This window comes from Macaca nemestrina, chromosome 17 (assembly GCF_043159975.1).
Source record: "Macaca nemestrina isolate mMacNem1 chromosome 17, mMacNem.hap1, whole genome shotgun sequence".
Classification (NCBI taxonomy): Eukaryota; Metazoa; Chordata; class Mammalia; order Primates; family Cercopithecidae; genus Macaca; species Macaca nemestrina.
This window is the reverse complement of record NC_092141.1, coordinates 43,358,430-43,364,494: the sequence shown is the minus strand read 5'-3', so window position 1 is coordinate 43,364,494 and position 6,065 is coordinate 43,358,430.

Here is a 6,065-nt window from a genome sequence, read left to right as displayed (position 1 = left end):
TCTGACCTTGTTTCAGGTTCTGCTTTTAGGGGAAGATCAACTATGACAGCTGATATTAGAAGTCACTCTAAAAAGCTCCCCTTTAGTATGGGATTCTGGAACTGGATCATTAACCAGTCAGACGGCAATAAGGACTGCTTTGCAGGCATCCAGTGGGGTGTGTGGCAACTTTTAATTTACTGAGCATCTAAATTCCTGAGACTTTCACTTGGTGGACTGGGTGTGGAACAGGACCAGCAATGCTAAAAACCAAGACTAGGAATGAATGATAAGGAAGGCAAAGCTGCAAAGAGGGTTGAACATGCAGCTTTGACAGGTCTTTTAGGCTCAAGTCAGATCCCTGTTAGAGAAGGAGTGGGACTATGAGATATGACCTGGGGATATTTGGGTGGATACATCTGAGAACATTGAACTCCCAGCTTCCCCTGAACCCTCCTGGCTGGCAATAGCAGCCTCTTCCCCGCTGTTAGAGTAGATCAGCCTCTCCTTGCCTAACGACCATGCAGAAACCTCTCCTGTGGTGGATGCCTTGCAAGATGATACTTGTCCAGCTTCAAGATCTGCCCCTACCTACTTCTAGATTAATAACTTGCGTCAAGCTGGGCGTGGTGGCTCACGCCTGTAATCCCAGCACTTTGGGAGGCTAAGGCAGGTGGATCATCTGAGGTCAAGAGTTCGAGACCAGCCTGGCCAACATGGTGAAACCCTGTCTCTACTCAAAATACACAAAAATTAGCCGGGTGTGGTAGTGGGAGCTTGTAATCCCAGCTACTCAGGAGGCTGAGGCAGGAGAGTAGCTTGAATCCAGGAGGTGGAGGTTGCAGTGAGCCAAGATTGTGCCATTGCACTCCAGCCTGGGCGACAAGAGCAAAACTTCATCTCAAACAAAACAAAACAAAACAAAACAAAAAAATAACTCGGGTCAGGTCTTAGCATAGCTCAAAAGAGGGAGTAGAATCCCTGTTAAGGGAGGAAATAGCTTATTCACTGAAAGAGTTGCAGGAGAACCTGGCTACTACGTGGCAACTGGAACTGGGAAATATGTGTGAGAATGGAATTCGAGAAGTTGGACTTGGGTGGGGTGGAATGTAGACTGGAAATAAGACATTTATTGACATGGGGACACTCTTCCAAGACTCAAGATTTAATGTTTTGGCAGGGAATCCTGGAGCCTTCTTATGCTGCTGGGACAGGTCCTTGGAAATGTCAGAACTGTTAGAGAAGTGAGGGTATTAGAACAGATTTTATTACACAAAACCAGAAAACCTACCCTGAGAAGGCCAATAGGACACTCTCACCATTAGAATGATAAGCAATGCACTAGTGAGGGAGGCTCCAGCTTCAATGAATGGCTCAGTGGTGGCTGTCCTCTATAGGCCGGGGCGGACAGGAGATGAAGCCATGGGGTTGAGTTCTCTGTGTCAATGGGGATGAGAAGAATCTGGACTAGCAGAGGTCTGGTGGTGTCATTAACAATCAGAGACAAAGTGGACATAATTACCATAGTAGGAAGCAAGGTCAGAGTGACCACCAGTGTGCCTTGACACACAAGGCACTGAGGTCCTGAAAAACACACTGTGGTGTTCCCAGGGTCTAGACAGATAGGTGGCCAACTAGGGTATTCCATGACTTGCATAACCACAGGAAAATTAAAAAAAAAAACAAACTGATTATCTAATGGCTGATACCAGCCACTGCAATAGAAAATCATGATTCCTCATCCTTTGTCCAGATCTGAGCTAGTTCTTAGACCCAGAGCCCATTCACTGATGGAAAACCAGGTCCTCTTGAGGAAGAACCTGAAATGTTACCACAAGTATATATAATAAATACTCCCTTTCTTCTTCAACAAAGGGACTCTTGACCATTCACCAAAGACAGGGGATCACCCAGACTTTTTGAGCACTGTTGAATACAAGGTCTGACTATCACTGCTAGGGGACCTGGCCTGTGGTGCCATCAAAGTTCCCCAGTGAAATCGGGAGTATGTAAAGGCAACGTGATAGAGTCCTACCCTACATTCACTTTCCAGTACCTCTAATAGTCCCTGGACTATTCTTCCCTAACCCTTGTGTGCATTACTGAGATGGATATATTTTGATGTTGTCAGACCCTCACATTGGTGCCCTCACCCATGGAGTAAGAGGTTTTATGGTAAAAAGAGCTAAATGGAATCTCTTGAAACTGCTCCCCTCTCTAGCCAAAATAGAAGGTCAAAAGCTATCTAGGTGAAATTGCAGAGATTAGAGCCACCCTGAAAGATGTAAAAGATGCAGAGTGGTTGTCTCCATCATATCTCTACTCAATTCACTTTTTTGGCCTTTACCCTCATCCGATTTGATTTGTTGTTCCTGTTTGCAGTGCCTCTGCTAGTATGACTACCTGAGTTCTCAAAATATGACTGATTTATCTGCATGGGATCCCACAAAAACACAATCTCAGACCAAGAGATTTATTTCATGGTGCAGACGGTCAACATGGTCATGAGACATGTAATTCACTGATCCTATTATACACCACACCACTTGGAAGCAGGTGGGCTGATAGAATATTGGAATGGCCTATTAAAGCCTTGGAGAAGATGCCAGTTTGTGGAAAATACCTTGCAGGGTTGTGGTACTGACCTCCAGGTTGTGGTATGCATTGAACCAATGGTTCATGTATGGTGCTGTGTCCCCCGAGAGCTAGAATATACGTCTGGGAAACAAGGGATGGAAGCAAGTTGGGTCCATCTATCATCACTTCCAATAACCCTTGAGAAGAAGATGTGCTTTCTGTCTCCCTAATTCTAGGCTCTGGTGGAGGCCAGGTTCTGGTTTTACAGGGAGACACAGCAGAGTTCTGCTGTGACTGACCCTGAGTGATCTCTGGTCACTTTGAATCCTTCATGTCAGTGGACTAGCAGGCAAAAAGAAGGTGGGGGTAATTGACCATGATTTTCACAAAGAGCTGGGGTTGCTGCTATCTAACCAGGACAGGGAAGACTCTGTCTGGAACTCAGGGGGTTCACTGGCGCATCTCTTAATGTTTCCATATCTGATGATAATAGTGAGTGGGCAATTGCGGCAAAAACAGCCTAATGGGACTGAGGCAACCCCCCTTACCTCTTTCATGGATGTTGGTCTGGGTACCTCACTAAGCAAGTGACCCAGGCTGGCAGAATCAGGTAGGCTGAGGGTAAAGGAAATATAGAGTAAGTGGTAAAGGGCGTAGGGGATGGATATATCTCAGGACCTGCTGTAGCTCTTGGAACTGTACCCTGACCCACTAACATTCCTGTCTGAAGAACGTTTTAGAAAACAGAGATTAAGGCCTGCCTTTTCTTGAAAATTCAGTGACAAGGTGAACTTATTTTGGATCACAGGCAGATCTGAGCTCTACAAGGGGTGGACTGTAGCAGACACTTTTTGTGCCCCACATCACATTCCCTTCATTGACCTGATTTCAGTGCAACTGTGGTAGACAATTCTGGGCATGCTGCCAGCATCTTATCCCAAGCATGCAAAGTGGTGTCTCTCTGCTTTTCTGACTCAGGGCTTTCTCAGAAGTCTGAGAAGGCTGCTCAGCCTGCAAAAGCAGCATGAAAATGCAGGGAAATGAATACCACTGGGGCTAACCCTCAAACAATGGGGACAGGAGTCAGAGGATAATGTCCTATCCTCCTTCCTTAAGGGATAATTCTGTGGCATATTCAATGTGGTTACGCAGAGGGTCTGGAGTTTTCTACAGAAGTAATTCACTTAATCTATCTTTATTGATTTCCCTTTTTCCCTGTCTCACTCCCCATGTGACTCCCTCCCTTTGGTTTCTTGGGATTACGTCCCAAGTAAATTATCTGCCCCAAAGACCTTGTTTCAGGCTCCTTTTTAAAGGGGGAACCCAAACTAAGACACTTGTTTTCTTCTTTGAGCTTATATAATTCCTATTCAGATCTTCTTCTATGCCTCTTCCTTCCGAATTCTTTCCTGGCCACTGGGCCTGGGAGAGAGACCCCTCTTTATTATGACTGTGCTCCCAGTGCCTAGTAGGGTGACAGGTGAATAAAAGGCTCTCCAAAAATATGTGTTGAACAAACAGCTTTCCCAGTGGACTCTTCCCAGCAAGAGAGGAGTCACTGACGACAATTGTAAGTGTTGCCACCCTCCGACATGATGCCGCAGTACCCGAATACGCCAATGCCAGCTCCCTGTGTGGGGACAGAAGTCCATTATCTGGTCTTATCAGACTCTAATACACCTCAGCGAGGGGCCTTGGTAACTAGGCTGGATAAGTGCTGCACAGACACCATCTCCCTCCCTCGTCTTCCTCTGCTCCCCCTCCCCCTAACCCGCCACATTAAGTGAGTAAGTAATGAGAATGGCTAGAAATTGAATTTTATGAAAAAGTAATCTGTGGCTTAGAGAACAAGCAGGAGGAAGGGGGAGAGATTTGATGAGATGGGGGAGATGATTTCAGGGCCGTCACGGAGAATGAAGGAACATGGGAGCCGACAGGAGAGTCAGGTAGGAGAGTCATTCAATTAGGGAGGCTGAGACGGTGGGGGGACTTGGTCCCCTTCTTTTGCTCTGTCCTTTTTTCCCTCCATCCTTTTCATCTCATCTATGGGTATTTTGTCTTCGTGCTCATGGGGTGGAGAGGAGGGAGACCAAGACGGAGACGGCAGCAGGGGGGAGCAGAAGACGCTCTGACCACGGAATACATTACTCTGCCTGCAATTCAGAGAACACTGGTGACTGGAATGAACAAGGAAGGAAGGCATGGGGCTGGAGGAGGTGCAGGGATAGATGAGGACACGGAGTGCTAGCATGGCCACCACCTACCCTATCCCTCTCCACTAGTCCTGGGCCAACCACAATGGGTGAGCCCTGCTGTTGGGCAAGTTGTGGTCAAAGTAGAGAGCAAGCGAGGCTAAATAGTTGTTACAGGTAGGAGAGCATGTTTGTTGTGCATCCTATGGTGTGTGAAGCCCTCCCTGAGTGTGTATATGAATGATCTTGTTATATACTGACAGCAACTTTGCAAGCATTCCCATTTGCAGGATGAGTAAAGTGACGCCCATAAAGATTAGGGGAATTCCCAGGGACTCTCAGCTGGTGAGATAATCGGCCCACTCATAGAAGGCTGAGAGCTGCTTAGAATGTACCATGGTGCCAGAGCCTGTACTGACCAATGTCCATGCTTGTGATCCGAAGATGGTCAATTTAGGGATTGATTGTGGGCAGGGCAGACCTATGCCCTGGTGCATTCTTTGCTCACAGTCAGCCAGTCTTCATCACAAACCTCATCTTCTTCCCCAACAGACCTCCTACCATTGTGTTTTCTCACAAACACCCTGTTTCCCCTCCTTGGACTACAAGCCGTGGCTCACCCTCCACCCACCCCACTGCCATTTGCAAACAACTAAGTGGAACTCAGTTTGAGCTTGATGCTTGGTGATGATGAGTTTCCCAGCAGGGGAAGGGTTTGCTTTGCAGAGACAAAAGACCACAGCAGCAACATTAAATTTTCCTTCTCGTCCACACTCAGAGCTACCGAGGAGGCCCAGACAGACTCTCTGGGAAAGCAGCAATGGGGTAGAGACAGAGCAAACAGAAGCTCCAGGGGGTTAAATGCCATCAATAGCAATGCCCAAGCAGGGCTGATGGGATAATGGAAGTGGGTATGTGTGTGGCCATTAACAGGCAGATAAACTAACAGAACCGCAGGGGGAAGAAGCCACAGTGAGACTGGGCTGGACTGGAAAGCTAAGGAGCTGGATTCTATCCCTGGGTCCATCACCTAATCATAGAATGATTTGATGCTTCAGAATCTTTATTCAACTTCCTTTAATTGGGGTGGGGGAATTAGATTATTTTTAATTCTAGTCAAACTGGAATTTAACTAGCCAATGAAACCATAAGTTATTCTATGAAAGGAACTGTATTTTAGTATAGTTCCTGCATTCAGAAGGGGCCCACTAATTTATTCATCCAACAACTGTGTAACCAGGTCTGATGTTAGGTCCCGGATATAAAATGGTAAACGGAACTGGTCTGAACCCTGCCCCTGGAGTTCCTATTCTAATG